Genomic DNA, 23,017 nt, shown 5'->3' on the forward strand with positions numbered 1-23,017 from the left:
GGGAGGTTCCCAACCTTAATGGGGCAGTTTAGCTTTATGCGGACACTTCCAGTCTAATTGCAACGTAAATAAGAGGTTTTATTAATCCCTGGATAATCCATGAGCGAAATAACTTTAATATCTGAGATTACTTCAGGAAAACGTACAATTGGAAAAATATCTAAATATGATCATTTATATTTAATTGGACAGAATCTTGTCTAAACAGATAAAATAATTTCAATTTTTAAGTATATTTTAAGGCAAAGGTTAGCATGGAGCTAACTATCTTAAGTATTACTTAATATTTCTTAATAAAATAAATGATGTAGTTGATGGTCTAAACTTTCGGATTCCAATACGTAATACTAGAAGGCGGGATTTATTTCAGTGCGAAAATTCTGGGACTAACTATCATATGTATTCCTCATTGCCCAAAATACTTAGGAAGGGAAATAATTATACCGAATCAGTGGATATCTTTAATTTATCACTTAACAAATACAAAAGATTGTTACTGAGACAGTTTAGTTATGTATAATAGATATGTGCTCTAATATAATAATAATAATATTAATAATAATAAATTCTTTATTCCAGGATGTGGGGAGGTTAGTGCAATCCCACACATCCCATAGAGGATATAAGTACAAATAGTATTTACATATAGTAAAATTAATAAAAAGAGATTAAAAAATTAAATAGAAAATGAAATTAAATTAAAGCAGAGAAACACGGGAGTCCATCGGATCTTAAATTGTGGGAGCAAGTATCTTTCTCCAATGGTCTTCAATGCTCGATCCTGAAGTCAGACGAGATTATATGATAATACTGTTTCTGGAATGGTTTATCCTTTCCCCCAGTCCTGCAATCCTGGTTCTTAACAGAGCTGTAAATCCTGGAACTCGCCCTTCTGTAAACATTGAGGAGGCACTGCAGTGCCTGGGGAGTCCGAACATCAATCGGTAAGCGTTGTTATATTGCACCCGAAGCCTTTCCATTGTTCTTTTCTTGAAATTAGCCCAGAGCTCGCATGTGTACAGGGTGGTGCAAAAGGCTAAGAAGAGCGTCCTTTTCACTCGTGGACTACAGAGCCAAAATCTTCTACTGAGCATGTTACATTTTATACTCAGTACACGCCTCTCAGATGCTCTGAGGAACTAGCGTCATTGATCCCTTCGGCACCGGTGCGTAGTCGGGATACACGCCAAACGCGCGCCCAATATTTGTACACAGTTGACACTTGTCACATGAGAACGGGTCGCTTCTATGATTCGTTCTTAAGTTCAACAGCTCGGCTGTGGAACGAACTGCCGGCCTCTGTGTTTCCTCCCTCCTACAACATGGGACTCTTCAAGACCCATGTTCACTCCTTCCTCTCCACAAAAAGACCCTCCACACAGCATCCCCAAAGATGACATAGGCCCTGAGGGAAATTATTTTCTTCAGGGCCTCCTGTGTGGAGTAAATATAAAAATAAAAAAAATAAAAAAAAATATCTTCATCATCCGTTAACTTGTTGTTGATGATATGTCCTAGATATTTTGTGGTTTCTACTGTTTTCAGAATCTCACCATTCAAAAAGACCGGGGGAATGTTTTGTGGGCCTTCCCCGTGTTTTATGACCAGCAGTGGTGTTTTTTCGCATTATAGATCATGTTGGTTTCGTGAGCAAATTCTTCACAGATTTTCAGGAGAATTCTTAATCCCCGTATTGACGGTGCCATCAGAACAATATCATCTGCGTAGCTCATATTGTTAACACATATACCTCCGATGTGGCAGCCCACTGCAGCATTGTTTAACCTGTGGGTTAATTCGTCCATGTATGAGTTAAACAGTACTGGGGACATACATCCTCCCTGTTTGACCCCGCTTTTCAAGAAATAGGGTTCTGAGAATCCATCTTTCCACTTTACAAGGTTTTCCTGTTGACGGTGCCATGATTCGAGAATTTTTACCACTTTCCATGGTATCCCTCTTTCCTTTGGTTTTTTCCATAGTAGGGGGCGGGAAACTCTGTCGAATACCTTATTAAGGTCCAGAAAGCATGCGTAAATTTGAACTATTCATGTTATTTGTTTTTGGGGTGTTATTCCGTGTTGCGCTAACTCCTTCTTTAGCCAAAACACCCCAAAAACAAATAACAAAAATTCTTTTGGCCGTGAAAATCTTAAATCATATTTTTACTATTCATATCCAAAAACCCCTAAAAAGGACGTTAATAAAGTAACACATAAATAAGGTCAAAACATAGCATCTTGAAATGTTAGAGTTTTCCGTCAATTTTGTTGAAAATATGGGAGATTTTAGGGGGGGCTTGACTTAGTCGAATTGAAAAATTTGCGTGCCCATCTTAAAAATCTAGAATTTAACACCGATTTTTTTCAAAATTGGAATAAGGGAGGTCGGGTAAAGCGGAACTCGAAACTACAGGAAATGCACATTTTCAGAGGATATCTTTATTTTTTTGAGTTAAAACCAATTTATTTCAAAAGTTTTCCAAGGGCGTGCAGTCAAAAAGTGGATATTATTTGTCGAAGTGGACAATGACCGAAATGAAAAATTATTTTTGAAATTTTTTTCCATGAAAATGATACTATTAACAAACCTGAAAATGATTCATCGATCTCTAATATGTAAATTTTTCTCAAAAATAAAAACAAGAATATGAAAAATTTAAAGCCTTTTAAAACTTTTTTAGAAATACTGCGAATTAAATTCTATTTTTTGTCTGAGGTTACATACTTTAGAACGTAGATTCATTAAGTCATGATTATTATTGAATATCTTGCAGAAATAGAATAGTATTTTATTATTTTTGTATCGCTGTCTGCCAACCTAAGAATATTTATTGAGAATGTTCGTAGTTTTACGCGTGTTGCTAAATTCTTAAAACGATAAAGATTAAAGAAAAACACATGAAATAAAATATATATTTTACAAATTTCAAAGAACTTAGATATGGAACCGTAGTACAAAGTATCTTAAATTTGGAAACAAAATCCCTACTTAACCTTTACGTATCTAAATGTAAAGATCATGTACGACCCAAAGGAGATTACTAGGGTCCCTCATATATCGCAGAGTGATCGTGTCTCTTAATATTCCTTATTCCCTTTCCAGTAACATTCAGATATTACTTACTTCCTACCGTTTTAATCGATCATTGCCAATCTTTGACCAGCAGTAATACAAAACATATTCTCTGTTATTATAACATTCTAGGCCTTAATAGAATTTACTTTATATTAATTACTATTCATTATCATAAACACCTCATACCTCGATTTATGTCAGGTCTTATACAAACCTAGTATTCATTCCACTATTACTAAACTAGTAGATATTTATTTTAATTATGAATTGTTTAACTGCACTTCTATTAACAACTGTATCACTTGCGTCACATTATCACATATGTTTGTGTACACATTGTATCACTCTATTGTAAAAGCCATTTTATGGCGTTTAAATAAATAAATAAAAAAATGGTAAAAAATGCAAAATCAAGCGTTAGCCAAATACATAAAAATATTACAAAAGCCTTTTCCAGTTAAATCAGCTTTTGAGACCACACTAGCGGCTTTTTGTATCGAATTATTGGAATACTTAAATTATAGAGTATATTATGTTATGTTCAAAAATTATTTGGACATTGCACAAAACTCTCATTTGGGGGTCGTGTATTATCCCCATTCGGAGCGGGAGGGTTAAGAGTATAAGGAGTTATTTCTTTGGCGGAGAATCCTGAAATAAATTTCTACGAATATCCACTTATGTGGCTAGAAGATTATTCTATTGACGGCTGCTTAGCTCAAACTACTACGTATATTTTAGGCCGGCATCGTAAAAAAACACCTACAAGTAAAATAAAAGTACAACAACTGTTATTCAACAAAAAAGTATCAGATTTTTTTTAGTTGAATTAATTGATTTTTTGATTAATTTTGTGATTAATTTTAAAAAAAAATATTCTAAAAGTTATTTAGATGTATTACAAGTTCTGTACCTACCTTCTAATATCTCTTACCTAATAAGTACATTTTTATTTTTATATCTTATTTTTTCTAAGTTTAATAACTATTATATTATTTAAGTTATATTTTTTAAGTTTGTAATTAAATGTCTTATTTTTTTAATTATTTTATTTATTTTATTTATTTATTTATTTATTTATTTTATTTATTTGCAAAAACAGTACAAAAACCAATACATTGCAAAAGCGGTAAACAAATTATTGAAGAAAATTTTATACATAAGTATACAGTTAAAACATATGCAAAAGCGGTAAACAAAATATGGAAAAAAAATTATACATAAGTATACAGTTAAAACAAATACAATATTTCGCGCTTAAAGTCGTTGTAGGACATATGGAAAATATCCAAGTTAGCTGGAAGGGAGTTAATTAACCTAGTGAGTCTTCCCAGGGGCATCACCATTGGTAAGTTAGTTCTGGACCTGGGAAGAATTAAAAGCCTGTGTTGGCGGCCTCTCGTGAAATTATCCGGGACATAAAGTCCTATTTTTGACAGAATGTCTGGAATTGATACTAAACCATTCAGAAGCTTGTAAGCCATCATCAATAATGCGACGTCCCGTCTGGAACTAAGGCTGCAGATATTCAGCATTCCCGAGATAAATGCTGTTGGAAACAGCCATGGGTAAAAACCAAACTCTCTCATATAGAGGTATCGTAAAAATTTCTTTTGAATTTTCTCGACCATTAGTACATAGACAGTGTCCTCTGGCCCCCATACCTGAGATCCACTCTCGAGAATGCTACGCACTAAGCTAAAGTAAAGCAGCCTAATGACTGCAAGGTTTGTCAGTTCCTTTGAATTGTGTATGACAAAACCTAACATTCTTGTAGCTGATTTACAGATCTTTTCAATGTGAGCGTGAAATGTTAAGCGAGCGTCATACACAATTCCTAAGTCCTTATAAGTCACCGTATGCTTTAGTGATGTATCTTTCATTTTGTAATTAAAATATACGATCTTTTGTGACCTCGTAAAACACATAACTGAGCATTTTTGGAAGTTGAAACCGAGTTTGCTGTCAATACTCCAGTCAATAATTGCATTTATATCTTCCTGGAGCTTTTTACAGTCTTCTAATGATCTTATTCTTAAGAACAGTTTAATATCATCTGCAAAAAGTAAAAAACGGACGAATTTGATTTTTCCCCGAATATTATTTATAAAAATTAGAAACAATAAGGGTCCTAAATTGGAACCCTGCGGCACACCAGAGTTTGTAGGATACGCGTTAGAGTTAAAACCACCATAGGAAACGAATTGTTCCCTTTCTTTTAAATAGTTAGCAAAGAGTTTAATTAAGTTTTCGGAAAAACCAATTTCTTCAAGCCTACTTAAGAGCACTAAGTGATCAACCTTATCGAAAGCTTTCGCAAAGTCATGGTATGACGTGTCAACTTGCTCATTATTATCGAGCGCTCTCGCCACGTAATCAGTATATGCCATCAAGTTTGTAGTGGTTGAACGGCCACGTCGAAATCCGTGTTGTTGTTCGATCAAGAATGGTTCAACCTTAGCATATACATATTTATGAATAATTATTTCGAATAACTTGGCAGGTGCGGAAAGAATTGCTATAGGACGGTAATTGGTTGCCTGACACTTGTCACCATCTTTATGTAGAGGGGTAACTTTTGACAGCTTCCACAGTTTAGGAAAAATTCCGTTTTTAATCGTAAGATTAAATATATGTAGAAGTGGATTAGACAGTGGTTCAGAACAACCCTTAATGACGAAGGGTGGAATGAAATCAGGGCCAAATGATGTTTTTGGTTTCAATTTTCTTATTGCTAAACTGAAATCCATGTTATTAACGTTTTCTATAGATATGTTTTGAGCTTTTGTCAATCCAATCTGTCCTGGTACGTAAGAATCAAAATCAGCTTTTTCTGGATTATAGACAGATTGGAAATATTTTGCGAAAGCTTCCGGTACGTCAGTTCCTTTGTAAGTACAATCATTCAGAATAATATGATTTAAGAGGCCTCTGTCATTTTTTTTGTCAGAAACATATTTCCAAAATGACTTTGGATCGTGTTTAACATTATTCTCTACCTCCACAATATATTTTTTGTGTGCTATTGAAATGCTATGTTTAATTTTTGTACGATAGGATTTGAATAACTCGTGTTCACTATCCAAACCTGATCGTTTCCACCGTCGATGGTATACAAGCTTCGTCTTTATGTCCCCGATAATCTCACGCGAAAACCATCTAGGATAGTTTTCATTTCGCGGCGCTTTTTTTCTTAGAAAACATTTGTCAAAATACGCGTATAGGGTATCGTAGAAGTACTTAACTGCTTCGTCAACATCGGAGATCTCCAAGATAGCCAGCCAATTGTGGTCACGCAATTGGCTGTACAGCTTCTCAAAGTCTCCTTTGCGGAAATTCCAACCACGAAAGTTATTTTCTGAATGTAAACAACGACTTTTCAACGGTCTGTCATGATCAAGACTAATTTCTGACACAAGTGTCGGGTGATAATTATCTTCTTGAACAAGACAGAAATCGGATTTTTTTGTAAACATACTAAAGTTACTTAATACTAGATCCAAAGTACGATTACATGAGTTAAGTACTGTATTAAACTGCTTCAATTGAAAAAGTTCCATAACATATAAAAGCTCAGTGTTCACTGCACGTGGATTTTGTGAAGAATTAATGTTAAAATCACCAATCACTAAGATTTTTTTATCAACAAGGTAAGTTAAGTTACTAATTAAAGTTTCGAAAAAAGTCGTGTAAATATGCGTTTTTGAACTGGGTGGGATATAAACAGAACAAATAAATAAACATAAGCCTTGAATTGTGACTTTGACCCATAAATTTTCGTCTCCCGTTTCCAGATGGGAAAGTCGTTCGGCTCGCATGTTTTCTTCGTTTAGTAAAGCGAGCAGTAGTCCACCACCTCGTGTTTGTTGAGTGCTTCTGTCTTTTCGGAAAACTGTGTATCTGCTGTCGAAAATTTGCGCGTTAAATATCGAATCGTTTAGCCAAGACTCCGTAATCACGATGAATTTATGTTCTTGGTTAAGAACATTTTCTAGAAATTGATTCATCTTAGACCTGAGTCCTCGCACGTTCTGGTATAGTAGCAGTCATTTTGATTCGGTCGGCTTTTTCGCGTTTTCTTGACCTGAAATGCGTTTATTATAATATCTAAAATGACGGACAACCACTCCTCGGGGCCATAGTTCTTCTTTTAGTAGTAAATCTATGTTCTGCTCGTCGACTCCTATTTTAAAGGATGAGTATTCTTTAGAAAACGCCATAAACTTTTTAGCATTACAGCTGAGAGCTGTATTCGTTTTGACATGGGAAATGACTTCCTCCGTCGTCGTGTCGGGATCTAAGCGTGAAACGATAATAAATTTTTGTTTGGGTATTACTTTAATCTTACTCGAGTCATTGGTTCCTACGACTAAAATTTTGTTTTTATTGCGTAAGGCGGCACTGTATGATAACAATGGGCAGGAGGGCGGCTCGGTGCGGGGGGTTTGCTTGACGTTAACGCCGCTGCTCTCAGCCGGTGTAACCGACTCGTTAAGAAAATTATATTGTGTTATCAAATTTATCATCTAGTTTTATAACAATTTTTTAATTTTTAACTACATCAATTAATGACATTTTACAACTTATAAACCATAATGACTCCCAACACTCCCTAATTCAAACACGAGAAATAATTTCTCAATTGAGTTGGGCAGTTACGTTAAAAAAAAAATTTTTTTTCAGCCTCGAAACATCTACATTTGTAAATGATTGTAATGTGTTTGTATGTTCAATAAAGTAGTAGTTACAAGTAATTAAGTAGTTACAGAGATGGAAGTAACCTTATTTCACCGAAGTTAATAAAATAAATAATATTATGGCTACACTGGAGAGACTCTCAGGAGTCAGTCAGATCAAAAAAAAATAGCTAAAAATGACTTCAGCTATGTTAAGTAACAATATCTCACAAGTACCAACTGCTCCAAACCGCCTGGAGCCCCTGAGACTGTGGTATCCCCATTTGGGGTTTGTACTGAAGATAGGGGGGGGGGAAATGAAGAAGTGAAAGGTGGGTAAGTACTTGGCAAGTCAGAAACAGCTAAAGTCATTTCAAGTAACGCTTCAATTCTAACTGGTGGTCTTAAATATGCCGTAAATATACTATACAGGTTGTTAAAAAACATACTTGACTTATTTTAATCACTGATTGCTGACGTATTTGAAGAAAAAAAATGTAAGTGAACAAAAACATAGGAAATCAATAGGAATTGGGTAGTTTGGGTCAATTTCAGTGGTTAAGTGGTTACTCGTCTAAAAAAAACATAAAAAAGTCACCGGATACCAAAATTTTATTTACATTTCTTACTCCTAGAAATCATTTTTTAAATTATGTCAAGTACCTCCCTTAAAACCCTTTATATTATTTAAAATAAATTAATTATGAAATGGCATAAATTGATCAAATAAATTTAATTGCGCACTCAAGGATTTGAACCCGCGATCTACGGATAAAGCCGACCTAACAACCTCCTCTTTTTGTTTCCATTTCTCCATCTATGATAGTCTCAAAACGTTCTTCAAAGAAATTGACGGAACTCTTTTAGGGTATCTCGTAAAAACAAAAAATCGAAATTAATGATAAATTCAAACACTGAAATCTTTTACGAGTGACTTTCCAAAACACGACATTTTCAAATATTTAAAAAAAAAATCGCAAAATATTTTTCACTAATTGGTTATATTCATTTTGCAAAATAATTTCTGCTTACTCCCGCGTAATAATAATTGCTGGAAGCTCTTTACGGCGAACACTTAGTGGCACTTATGGAATATAATTCGCTACGTGTTGTGCCTATAAAGTTGTCGCCGCGACACTTTTACACCATAACAGTGTCACGTACCAATGTGTCATATTATTCCTGGTGCTGGGGTCTGGTACCTTGTGCCTGGTGCCAGGTGCGTGGTACCTAGTGCCTTTGACATATAGAGATCTAGCTACGGATTCACTATTAGTTGCTCCTTAGAGAGTGCTTCTCAAGACAGGGTATGGCGAGGTTTATAGGGTAAGTGAATAGGTAGGTACAGTTCCTTTACCTTTAAAATGAATAAGTGACAAAAGACGAGAAGAATTTCTAAATATATTTTAGAATTTATTAATTTTGGTCTATTTTTTTGTTGATGTACGGTGAATACCCAGAGAGACGTTTGAACATCAATTTATAGCTAAAATAAAAGTATCGTCTCTCCTTCTGATGTGTTCATTTCATAAAAATATTTTTACGACCCTGCAAATTTGTTCCGGAGCAGTGAGACTATGGCACCCCCAATTGGGGTATGTTGCGAGGCTGAAAATAGTGGGGAGGGAAGGAGACGAGGAAGAAGAAGTGGTGATAATCTGGCTTGTAAATAGCACAGACCATCAGGGAATATTTTAAATCCCTATGAAAAAAAAAGGATTGATCAATTCACTCTGCAGGAGAAGACAACTTATAACCAGCCACCAAATACATATAAACAGAAAGACTCACCAGAGAATCCCACTTGCAATGAGTTTTGTTCCTTGATCTTCAATTCTGCGGCAGACGGCAACTCAGCACAAAATATATTTGAATTCGCACTATGAGATTATAAGATCAACCAGCTCTCAAGAGAGTAGAATTATTAATGATGATGAATTAGCACATTTTTAATTAAACGTACTGCACATTATTGTGACAAAAAAATATTTTAATCATTTTTGTCTCAAATGGACCTCTTTTGACAAATGACACAATCCGGGATGAATCCAACTGATCAATGCAAAAGGTGACTGTAATTCGTTTATCACTCACCTGCAGAGCAAAATCTATCCAAAACTGAACAGAGATGTCTCTTTCGTCCAAAATATATATTAAAAATTAATTAATTCATATGTGTTTATATTTTAAAAATTAATTCACACTAATTTTAAAAATTAATTCACACTAATTTTAAATTAAATTTTAAATATTAAATCGACTGCTTCTCCAAGAAGGTTGAGAAGTATCTGGCTATTAATATCTGGTCACCAAACACGACTAAAGCCATTTCAAGCTACGTTTCAATTCCTACACCAGGGCGCACTGATAATTTATTATATTCTGAAACGTTCCGCAAATATACTATATATATATATATATATATATATATATATATATATTATTCTAGAAGAATAAATTGTAAAAATATCGCTAATTAATCAAATAAAATTTATTGCGCACGCCGGGATTTGAACCCGTGACCACATAGGTCGTGTGAAGATGTGTACACAATCTTAAAAACTTGTAGTTGTTCTCAAAATTTAACGCGAAGCATGTAGTGTAACATTTTGGAATCGGGCAGCATGGTAATCGACAAAAACAATAAAGTAGTAAAATTTATTAAAAATACTTAATAATCATACGAACACCAACAAAAAATAATAAAAATTCAACAATGGTATTTTTTTATGTTTATTTGTTCATTCTTCAGCTTTCGAACAAAAACATTTTTATTATTAAGTTCCATTATATTTTGATCCATCCAGCACACCACAAGTATTTTTCCATATTTTTTCAAATATTTTCCATAAGACTTAAAAATATTTCATATTCTCAGATTACATAACAATATAATTTCACATTAAATGTTTTGTTACCGTAAAAAAAATGATTATTCATCCGAATATACATGTACAAAATATACATAATGTATACACCTAACAAAAACAAACCATCTTAAACAAAATAGATAAACTACGTACAATACTATTTTATTATCGAATAATCATACAAAACGACCGTGTTCATATGAGAATATTCTCATAATATAAAATATGGTAATCTGCGAAGTACTAAAAATAAAATAATATGCTTCCCTTCACACAACTCACATACTACAGTGAATACACTGAAGACATTAACTAACAGAAGTGTATTGTGGGCAAGTCTGGTCTGTCCATACAATGAAAAAGAACTGGGCGTGTTTCGTGATACAAAAGTCTGGAAAATTTTCAATAGAAAACTGTGTTTCAAATGCGATGGCGATATCAGAAGACAGGCATGTGCAAGAAAGACAGAGCGGGTGCTAAATGGGCTAGAACCAAAATGCTTAAATGCTGTTTCTAACAAAATTTACATTGAAGGTATTTCTAGTATGTGTTAACTATTCAGTGGCTAGAACCAAAAAGTATTAAGTCAGGGCGACATTCGTTTCCATTCAAATTTACACGGAAGGCATTTCCAGTGTTTCCAATATATTTAGTTGGTATACCCTAAGCAAGGTTAATTTTCCCCTACTTCGAGTGATATTGATCAACTTCTAATAAATGAAAATTCTATCTAGACTCGGTGTAAAAAAAACGGCACGTTTTACAAAATCTTATGAGACAATAAAACGATCATCTCTACCGTTGGAATATCCGTCGAATGGCAAAACGGTGTAAGTTTAGATGCTGAGCAGCATCACACTGTCGCATCCCTGATTGCAGTAGTGCCACCACTTGAGCGTCTTCGTCAATAGTGGTGTCCATTCTCATTTTAAGGGGTTGTTTTCTAGCACTTATTATTCACGTATATCCTCTTCAAGGTTCGGATAGTGAATGACCCATATTTGACTTAAACTTCTCCATTTATATCCCAGAAAGATGACACAAGTTGTGGCACCTGTAAAAAGAATATGCGCAACATTTTTTTAATGTCCCGTACTCGAAAAATTTGTATCGTTTATCAAATGAAACTTTTGTCTGATATAGGTCATTAATTGATTACAATATTATTTGAGTAATATGTATTGATAAGAAGAAATGAACGCTTGAAATTTATTTTTGAAGATGGGCGATTTTTGCGATGCCGAGTGTTTATCGTTGGGCTGTTTCTATTCTAGAAGTCGAAAGGTCAATATTTTGTGGTATCAGTTTTTTTATGTCGATATAGATGGCCCTTCTATGATGTTTTTGCTCAGTGATGGAATACTACACGTCCATTGGTGCGTACGCGTATTATTAATATTCAATAAACATTCATATATTCGGAAATGGAATAAATTTTATCGATTGGAATTTTAAACAGATTAGGGAACCTTCCCAGTTATATTTCCATATGACTAAAATTACACATGGAGAGAATTAAACCTACTGAAATTACGGTTCAATATAATTAACACTCCTTTTAAAAGTGATTTATTTAGCACCCACAAGCACTTAAAAATAAAAAAAAACTGTTTTTTTTACGTGAGTAATTTCAGGTAACCGCACAACACTACGAAAATTAAACAAAAACTTAAAAAAAGTTAAGTCATTAAAATTGATGAAAAAACTAACCATTACACCTTACCTTTGTAACTAACCTTCTATTTATTTTTGTTTTTGTTTCATCGTTATATATATTGTATATATCAATTTTTAAAAGTTTGTTTAATTGTCATGGTGTTGTCCAATTATCTAAAATCACTCACGTGAAAAAAAAAACAGTTTTTAATGGGTTTAAATTTTGAGTGCTTGTGGATGCTAAAAAAATATCTATTTGAAAAAAAAGTTACCCAAATCCCCTTTTCCTACCCTTAATAGCAGAATGTTGACACTTCTTGGTGAAATTTTACACACTTGACGTTCAAAAAAAAGTTACCCAAATCCCCTTTTCCTACCCTTTATAGCAGAATGTTGACACTTCTTGGTGAAATTTTACACACTTGACGTTCAAAAAAAAGTTACCCAAATCCCCTTTCCTACCCTTTATAGCAGAATGTTGACACTTCTTGGTGAAATTTTACACACTTGACGTTCAAAATAAGAGGAAAATAAATAAACATTTTATTTAGAAAAAATCTACGTAAAACTCGGGCTACGCTGGTGACTTCAGCTTGTCTTATATAACAAACTAACAGACATGCATTCATATTTAGGAGAAGAGGTAGTTATGGGAGTTACAAGGAATAAAAGTGCGGTATTCTGGAAATTTATAGTCTTAAAAATATCGATTCTAGATAAATATTCTATACTAAAAATGTATTTTTACGGAGGCGAGTTTATCTGGTGTGTTTCACATAACTGGATTCGGCTGTCACAGATAAGACGATGATATTCCAGAAAAGCTCTAATGTGGTTTCCTTTCAACGACGAATAAATCTTTTGCCTTTTACAAAAGATTTCCGTGTACGGAAGCACTCAAATGAGTCTGCAAACCAATGAACATCTTGTGAGGATACAGATTATTGATCCTGAACCGGTGACAAGAAATTATTTCAAATAACTTTTTTCAACGGCATCCATACTGCCGAACAAATTTAGAAAACTAAATACCAACTTACTTACAAATCTTATTTCTAAGGAAATTTTGGTAATGGTTTAAATTAAGGCAAAATCAGAAATGTACTTTTTGGGCGCAAGGTCTAGTGTTCTCAGGACTACCAGTTAAAACATTATTAGGTGCCTACTTGGATACCGACCGAAAGCCTTAAAATTTGATTTGTTTAGCTGTTATATTAAATGCGAAAAAAACGTTTATATTTTGGAATACAAAGCACGCCTCTGAATTGTACAATATATTGTACACCAGCAAAAATTGAAAGAGCTGGCACCAAAATAACAAACGTTTTTCTTATACTACCAAGGTCGTCATAAAATAACACTGAAGTAAAGTCAAGATAAAGCACCTCCCCCTTCCTCATCTCCGCCTTGTTATGCTTCCACTCGCGATATCCCCAACAAGTTGATAAATTACACCGCGGCGGAAGTATTTCCGTGTCACAGGGGTGAGAGACGTTCCCGGGGTTTGCGGAATATTAAAATTAAATCTTTTCCCTTCCTACCACCCTTAAATGACTATTTTTGAACTCGTGACGTACGAGTTTAACTAAGGTTGTCATTTTTATCAACACCTTAAATTGTTCCCTATCTTCTGAGGAAAATTTTTGTAATAATGGTAATACTAATATGTCCTTATTTAAGAAACTTGCAACAATAACTAAGAATACATCTTAACAAATAGATAAAGTTGAGGTTCCTCATAACCTGCCTTACTAGGCTAGCGGCATTTCGAAAGTTAATTTAAATAAATATCGATATACCTACACTTATATTATAATATAATAGCTCAATATTTTTGTTAGATCAATAATTTCGAATTTGGGTGAAGGCACTGGTAAAGGCCATAATATTACGTTTTATCCAAATTACAATGTTCTTTTTGAAATTTGTTTGAGAATCACATTCTTTTATGTTCTCTGGAAGAGTATTGTACAATCTTTTTGCAATATACCTAAAATTTATTTGGCCGAAAGTAATATGCATTACAGATATTTGAAGTTAATCTTTGTTATTGTTTCGAGTATTTAAACTTTTTGTATAGTATTCATGTGTGTATGTATATAGGTGTGTGAGGATTGTTTTTGCGTATATCTGCCTAACGTCAAACACATTCATAATATTAAAGATTAAGTTCGACTCTGTAATTAGAGGTAGGCTAAGGATTATTTTGATTGTGGTTTTTAGAGCTTTTATAATTGGGTCTAGTGCAGATGTAGTGATACCTCCCTAAGTGAAAGATTTCCAGTTAGCAAAGTCATCATCATTTCAAGTGTGGTAAGAATGGTGTAATGTGCGTATGTAATTCTGTTGTCTCTTTTTCTAACGTTGATTATAATGGTGACCGGATAAATCATCAAAATGAAATTTTAACACACGCCATAATACCCCAAAAATAAATCACTTTAAAATAAAACTTTTCGCCGTGAAAATCTCACCATCATATCTATCCAATTCAACACACCTTTAAAAAATGATATAAAGTCATGAAAATTGATGAAACAAAAACAGTTTTTTTGTCGCTTTTAATGACTTTTTAAATATGTCTTGAATTGTCATTTTGTTGAGTTATCCTTTTGTTTCTCTTATTAAATAAATCAGAACTAAATTTTCCTTTGATATCATACGAGTTTCATATGGGTACTTACCCGCATAGTTATATAATACATACCTGCTTAGTTATAAACAAAATCTCTAAATATGTAGTATAAAATGAAGTCGCTTTCCGCGTCTGTATGTTTGTGTGCTTAGCTCTTCTAAACCACGCAACGGATTTTGATAGTGTTTTCACTATCATTTAGAAAATACTTTCCGAAAGGTTTACATATATGATACTTACATATTATATTTATAAAAAGTAGAAAAAATTCGATGTTTTAAAATCAAGACATAAAATATATATTTTCGGGCACTACATTGCTAACGTTGGCTTAACCTCATGAGATATATCAAAATAATATTCTATCGAATTGTATATCTTAAAAAGGCCTACAGAAAAGTCCACTATGGTATAAGTATATCTCCTAAGGATAACTCCAGAAATACAGGGTACACGTCAGCTAGTATACGTATAATAAGAAAGTCTAAATCAACATGATAATTACACATTTAATTTTTTTTGTGAAAATACTGCTCCCAACCATCTGGAACCAGTGAGACTCTGCTATGCCCAAATGAGGTATGTTTTGAGGCTGAAATTATAAGGAAGGGAAGTATAAAATAGGTTTTTTTAATTTTGGTACTTTACTAAGAGTATTTTTTACGGTGAATGTCATAATGAAGCCCTACGATCATCAAGCAACTACATCCCCTAAAATGATTACCAGTACATCCCCTAAAGTGATGGTTCTTTGTTTTTCTTATTCTGGATCAATATGTATTTTTTTACCGGCAGATAGTGCGTGAATGGTTGTATACAATAGATCAGGCTTCAATGGAATTGAAACATGATTAAAACGATCGAAATTATTACGGAGAATCATACGACTGGAAATTCACTGAACTAAAACCGGGGCTTTTGACGTCAAAATTGAGTAATCGTTTATCGTCGATATAGAATTCACAAGGATAGCTTTTGCTACACCAAAATTAGCGTGGTTCTTGCCAAAACTAACTTGTTAAGATTTAATAAAATCAGAAAAAAGCTGAACTCACAATATAAAACATTAAAGGAAATATTAAGTAATGTTAATACATGGTTGGTATATGTAGGTTGGTTCTGTTGCTCGATAATCTTTATTTTACAACTAGCAAGTTCCCGGCGTTGCCCGGAATTATGTACATAGTTTTTCCTAATCAGACTTATACACTCACCTTCCTCTTGTGTTGAAAGTCAAGTAAATAAAATGATGTTTTTATTATTAATTAAAAACTGTAGATTTGCAAAAAAATTAACAAAAGCCGCCCGTCAGCTACAGATAAGTTATATATAGGTACACTTATAATGTTTCATATGATTATATTTTAGTTTTTTTGTGAACACCTTATAATAGTTCCAAGCTTCTAGAGCCAGTGGAAATTTGACATCCTCATTTTTCTTCAATTTAGGAGGCGGTTACGGGTACCGCCGCCCTGGGAAGCATTTTCTTGGATAACCAACACCTATTCCATAGGTCACCCCAAGTGGTTAGTTGGTGCCCGGTTCATGAAGTGAGGTTTGTCTGGGTCTTGGCACTCTTGACGACAGATGCGTCTGCCCACCAACTGGGTGGTAGGCCTTATTGGGAGAGACCTCATGACCTCTCCAGCAGAACTCTCAGAACATTACCTTGCACTTCAGTAGGAGGGATGGATTCATACATCCGTCACTCTTATACACACTTACCCCCAGATTCCTACCCAATCCGTATACCGTTTTCCTTCCCAGAACTTCCCCCCTCCCTTTCCTATAAAGACGCCCCACACAGCATCTCCAAAGATGATATAAGCCCTGAGGGAATAGGGCCTCCTGTGTTTAGCTAATGTAAAAAAAATCGAGGTATTAAAGATAAAAATGTGATGCTGAAGGTAGTGGTGCGGGGAAGGAGAGCAGAAAGAGTAAGAGCAACAACAATTGGACAAATACCCAAAAATGATCTACGTATCAAATTATAAAAGTTTTATCGTATATAACTACTTCAACTTCATCTGAGTAAGCGGATTTAACTGAAAACATTAAATTTATAATGCTGTACCGATTTTTTGTAAGTATTTTTTGCGTGGATTTTTTAAAGTCCATAAACCTATATAATTGTAAAACCCATCGTATTGTTAATACATGATGTCCGTCAACTCTTAGTTTATGTAAGGAAGGTGATTTAAAGCATTCAACTAGTATTAAAACGAATTAAATTTAACGCTTCTGCTTTTGTGATTATAATTACTTTTAATGCTCATAACACACGCGTTATGTGAATAATTAAAATTAAAATCCTAAATTTGGTACGTGCTCTTATAACGGTTATGGAATTTAGTAAGAGTATAACGAAGGTTTATACATAATTTAGGTAATCAATTAATGGAAAATTGTTTATAAACATGTCACGAGTAAGCGTAAAGAAGAATAATGATGGGTTGTTTCACAGAATTTGAACAATTCATCAAATTTAAACATTCATATTTAGATGCTGTGAGAGTTTTTTTCGAGTTCTATTATTTATAATTAGAGGCTAGTTAATAATAATAATACCTGGATGACTTTTATAGCGCCGTTTTTGTGCAAAAACACCTGACAAAACTGAAATAATAACAAAACTTGAAAAAATCTTTCACAGCACTTACAAATTAACTGTGAAATTTGAAGAATTGTTCAAATTCTCTCTGTACTAACAGTGTACAACAACTTTCTGATGGTTTGCATGATCTAAGAAATGAATTGGCAGTAGAAAGGCACGTAAGCAGATTGATTACAAATTAGGTGATTCTCAAAGAATATTAACTAAATGAACTAATGAGGTTTAATAAAGGTTTACTTTATCGATTGGATGACGATTGGAGCAGATTGACAGAACTGAATGTACGGAGAATATTTTGCCATTAATCGGATGGAAGAACAAGTCAAGGGCCTCCCAGAAAGTCTTGAAATGATAAAGTTCAAGAACTGAAAGATTCGAACACCTTAGTCGAGACTATCAAACGTCAGAATAATAACACAAAAGAAGTGTATGAAATTACAGTATAAGCTCCGATGGCGATAAACACATGGGCCATAAAATTAAGATTTATGACTGAGGTTATTTGAAAGTGTTTAGGAAGTCGAACGAAGGAAATAGAGCTTTACCTTGAAGTTTTCGCCTTATATACACAGCAGCACAAGGAACATCTTTCACTCGTTAAAAGTTTCTGGGTGGACGGTGTACACCACACTCTTAGATTAATAATTATTAATGGTTGATATTGACACGAATGCACGACATTCAATACGAGATAATAATTTGGAAGGCAGATATGGGTACCGCCGTCCTAGAACCATTTATTGCCTTACCAAAACCTCTGTCATAGGTCACCCCAAATTTTTCGTTGCGTTTGGTGACTTGGCTTAGTACACGAGGTGAGGTTTGTCACGTTTGTCTTGTTTGGCGGGCCCGATCGGGCGATACTAGTTGAGGAAAACTTGAGACCTCTCTAGCGGGACCGCCTTTCACCGCCTTCTCTCTTCCGTCCGTCACTTCTGGATATACTGACTACCAGGTTCCCCTCACCAGACGCATCCCTCATACCCGTTTCCTTCCCAAAACTTCTTAACATTTATTTTGTTAAAAAAGATTCTTCACACAGTATCCCCAAAGATATCATGGCCATGAAGAAAATTATTTTCCTCAGGGCCTCCTGTATGGAACTATTGTAAAAACAAGATTTATTAGCGATGTACAGACAAACCGTTGTAGATAGCATCCGTAATTATAATGAATTATTCGAAATATTGCCACAACCACTAAGTATACTGTTGTTTTCTTTCTTCTTACTTTGGTTTGATTTCAGTAGGATTTACAGGGGAAAATAGTAAGGAAGAAAGAAGATACCAATATTGAGAAAGGAACAGATAAGAAGTAAGAATTTGATTGCTGATTGGACAAATACATCGGATTATGACATGCGAGTCTTAGGTTCAATTGTTCCGCTGGCTTAGGCTTCTATCATTGCAATTGTTCCGCTGGCTTGGGCCTCCATCATTGCAGTTGTTCCACTGGCTTAGGCCTCCATCATTGCAATTGTTTCGCTGGCTTGGGACTCCATCATTGCAATTGTTCCGCTGGCTTGGGACTCCATCATTGCAATTGTTCCGCTGGCTTAGGCCTTCATCATTTCAAAAACAACATTTTCCATTGAAATTGTCGTAAAAGAAATTTTTTTCAAGGTAAATTGTAACCCGGGAATGTTTTCCGTTTTATGAACAAATTACTTAATTCTTGTTTAAGATATTTATAGAACATTTATTTTTTTCATTTTTACCACTAATATCTGGACACCGTATTTAAGGTCACCTGCGGCTTAAGAAAAAGATACGGTATTTTGATGAAAGGTCTCAAATTTAAAATAACATAAATCAAATAATGATATTTGCCATCACGTTAGAAATAAGCGCCTTTATAAAATGAAATCAAATATTCATTTAAATTTGATATCCCTAAAAAAACAAACAATAAAGAAAATAAATTGAACGACAATTCCTTCTGGTAGATTTATCGGAAACCTGAAATAAGTTTTACTAAAAGATAAAAATCTGTTAATTGTTTTTTATTTGTATTTTAAACAAAGACAGGAAAATGGTATTCAATGGAACAATAAACGAATTTCTTCAAAGTTAAATACAATTGTGTTGACTTATTTATGACGAGATCAACATAAAATTCAATTTAAAAAATGGCAAAAAATTTTAATTCAATTTAAAAATTGGTAACCGTTTTCCTTATATATATATATATTAATATTATTTAGGTAGTGTCCGAAGTGTCCGAAGAGCGGGAACTACAGAATCAGCTCAATATTTTTGTACGGCTCAAATAATCGACTCAATTGAACGACGGCTCAATTGAACGAGAGCCGTGAGCTCAGAGCGTATGAACATTGAGAATACCGTGTTCGCCCGATACGGCTCCCCCGATAACGTTCCCAGCTCCCAGCATAACCGTATGAATGATCGTACGACTCTTAGTACCGGTACGCTACCTCGTACCACGAAAAAAATAAGAAGATAGGCATTTCGTAGACGTAGGCACATATGCCCAAGTCCAGATATTAGTTTATCAGACGCCGTTTACGTCTGTGAGTAGGTATGTAATAACAATTAATACTTGGATAATTGACTCATCAAAAAGAGCTAGCTCGATTGTGCGGCTCGTTCGTGAACGACTCGTCGCTAGTTTGTTGGAAAGTACATGTACATCAAATTGATTGGGAAACCTTTACAGAAAGGCATAGGAGTGCGTTCTCAATTTTGTCGTATACCATAGGTAACTCTTATTAAATTATGAAAATATTAGTATCACAATTTTAGTAATTTTTCTGAGCAACACACAGCAAAACACACTTTAAAACAATGGAAATAATTCAGAACGGAGAAATGAGGTCTAAATTGTACTGTAGCAGATACAATAGGATAAAAACAATTCAACGCCAACTCAATCTTCAAGTATGTGGCAACGTTTAGTCTAAAATACCCTAGTATTTATATACGTTAAAAAATAAAATGTCACCAGAATACATGGTAAAAAGTGTTACTTTTAATTATAGCACAGTCCATGGCTATCAATTCGAGAAGCTGCAATGATTTTAGGTTTCCTAAGACAAAACAATATTTAATATAAAGGTTTTAAAATATTTAATGAGCTCCCTGTAAATGTTAGGAAGAAAAAAGTCTTGCAGCTTTTCGTGCGTGATGTCTCAATGTTGTGTCGTCTAAATATTAGGAAGTTAGTAATAGAATATTATTATGGTAGTTTTAGAATAGGTATACATGGGTATATACTAGATGTAAAATGTTAAAGCTAAATTAAATATACAAAAAATATATAAATCGAACTAAACTTTTCAATTTGAGTTCAAGTTGAGATGATATTGGGATGGCGAATTGATAATCGAATTGATATAAATATCACAATTTGAGATAATGAAAAGACACCGGAAAACCATGCACTCTTTTATATGTAATCCAGATACTTACATTGTCGTCTTTATTTCATGATATCATGTCAGGTGCAAGTAATTTCTTTAAATTTCCTTCAATTAATTAACAACTAGTTGATATCAGGTGACTATCCCGCTTGGTTGCGGAATATCGACTTGCCTGATGCAGGAAGGGTGTTGAGTTTTATTTTAATATATCGGCTTACAAACACAAAAAAAGGTTAAATTTTATGACTGAATAATAAAATTTTATAAAGTAATCGCTTTTTTGCTTGCGGATTTCATATATTATTTATTTGTTTAAGTTCTTTAATAAATTAATTGTTAATTTTTTAATTTCTTAATTCAAAAAAAAAAACTGGTTGCATTTTTGATATAATGTTAAAAAAATAAAATTAATCTGTTGATTACCCAAAGCTTAATAAATCTTTATAAATATAAATGTAACTGTGACACAAACTTGCATTCAAATACGCGTGTATTTTTATATACCTATATTATATAGATGACACCTGTGACTTCTGTGTAAAACATTATTTTTTTGAAAAACAGCGCCATCTGTTGGACAAAAACGCTTTTTTTCCAAAACAGCGCCATCCGTTGAAGGTAATGTGAAAAAAACGCTATTGTTTCAATATCTGCACAAATAAACTTAGCCACATCAACGGCAAATAGCGGGGTACAGCTAGTGAATAAATAAATAAATCATTTCTTCTTACACCAAGACCAGCAAAACTACCTTAGACTTACCCATATTAAAAATATATTATTAAAAAACATCAATAGTCCCTTTTTATAGCTAAAACACATTTTATGTCCTATAATATTAAACTGTCGTATAAAAAAGTCATAACTTATTTTGCCTGCGTAAAAATTTCAGCTGCTGAAATATCTTTGTTCGTACTGAAAGATATTACCTTTAAGTTTGGGGAGAAGTTGAGGTTTACGACTTAAAATGTTAATAAGTTTAATGTAGCCGTGTACAGAATCTCATTAATCTTTAATGAGATAGGCCCGCGCTTTTCTAGTAAAAAAACTATACACGTAAGTAATAATATACACTGTGTTACACGCGTATACCGCCAAACTTTTAGGGGTGAAGGTTTATTAAACAAGGCAATTCTAATTCTAGAATTCTAAAAGCAATAAACAATTTATTTTTTTGATTTGACTGAGGATTGAACCTTCCTCCCTGTTGTGTTCGTACAAACAGATCTCCAACTCGTCGTGGAAGGAGTTTTATAAATAATTGGTTCTTTTAGATTAATCAGAGATTTATTATTATTCCGCGTATTATATTGGTGACTCGATAGTCGACCTAACTAGAAGCTGGCTAATTGGAATCTGCCACAGTAAGTTTCTCTGAGAAACTTTGCACTGGCCCTGGCGACTACTGGCCACTGACTCCATCTTGCGGACTTCCCCTCAAGCTCTATGCACTGCCATCTGTGCGTGCATCTATAAAACTCTTACTTTCCAAGACTCCCCAATGTCTTTTAAAACATATTATTGAAGAAGAAAATAATACTAATAAATCTATACGAAACATGAAACAGAAGAACAAGACACAGAAAAATAATAATATTACGTTATTTTTTTTTAATGATAAACTAATGTTTATAAGATAAGGTTTTTATGCATAGCACAAAAGATAATAAATTATTACGACTTATTATTGCTTATTATTTAACTTGTCTTATAAACATTAATTTATCATTAAAAAAAAAATAATAATAATATTTGACAAGTTAAAATATTTCACCAACAAATGTAGATATAATATGTCTCGACGCCATCTAGTGGGAAATTCAGCACTAACAAAGCTTTTCCTACAAAAATAAAGTTGGTTGTTTACAGGTGGAAAAATATAACAAACAGTAATTGTTAATTGAAGTACTAGTACGTATTGAATTATTTGGCGGGTTGGAAATAAGCTGACGTGTCTCAGTGGTCCAGAGCGTCTAATCGGACATCAGAAGGCGAGGGTTCAATTCCTGTCTGCGGCATTTATTTTTACTCGGGAGATATTTTCAATGTGTATTGTTATTACAGGCGACTAATTATTGCTTATAATAATTTATTAAAAAGATAACGTTA

General features: G+C 33.7%; 1 protein-coding gene and 1 non-coding gene across 2 annotated transcripts in view; both read left to right on the forward strand.

Moving 5' to 3' along the window:
- LOC149411558 (5-hydroxytryptamine receptor 1-like) overlaps positions 1 to 23,017 on the forward strand; it is a 347,084-nt gene that overhangs the window by 123,030 nt on the left and 201,037 nt on the right. The gene's annotated exons all lie outside the window — the stretch shown is intronic.
- LOC149411559 (U5 spliceosomal RNA) lies at positions 13,107 to 13,223 on the forward strand. Its single transcript, XR_016304859.1, has one exon. It is a non-coding gene; the product is annotated as a U5 spliceosomal RNA (small nuclear RNA).

This window comes from Hesperophylax consimilis, chromosome 25 (assembly GCF_061612785.1).
Source record: "Hesperophylax consimilis isolate HC1 chromosome 25, BYU_Hcon_1.0, whole genome shotgun sequence".
Classification (NCBI taxonomy): Eukaryota; Metazoa; Arthropoda; class Insecta; order Trichoptera; family Limnephilidae; genus Hesperophylax; species Hesperophylax consimilis.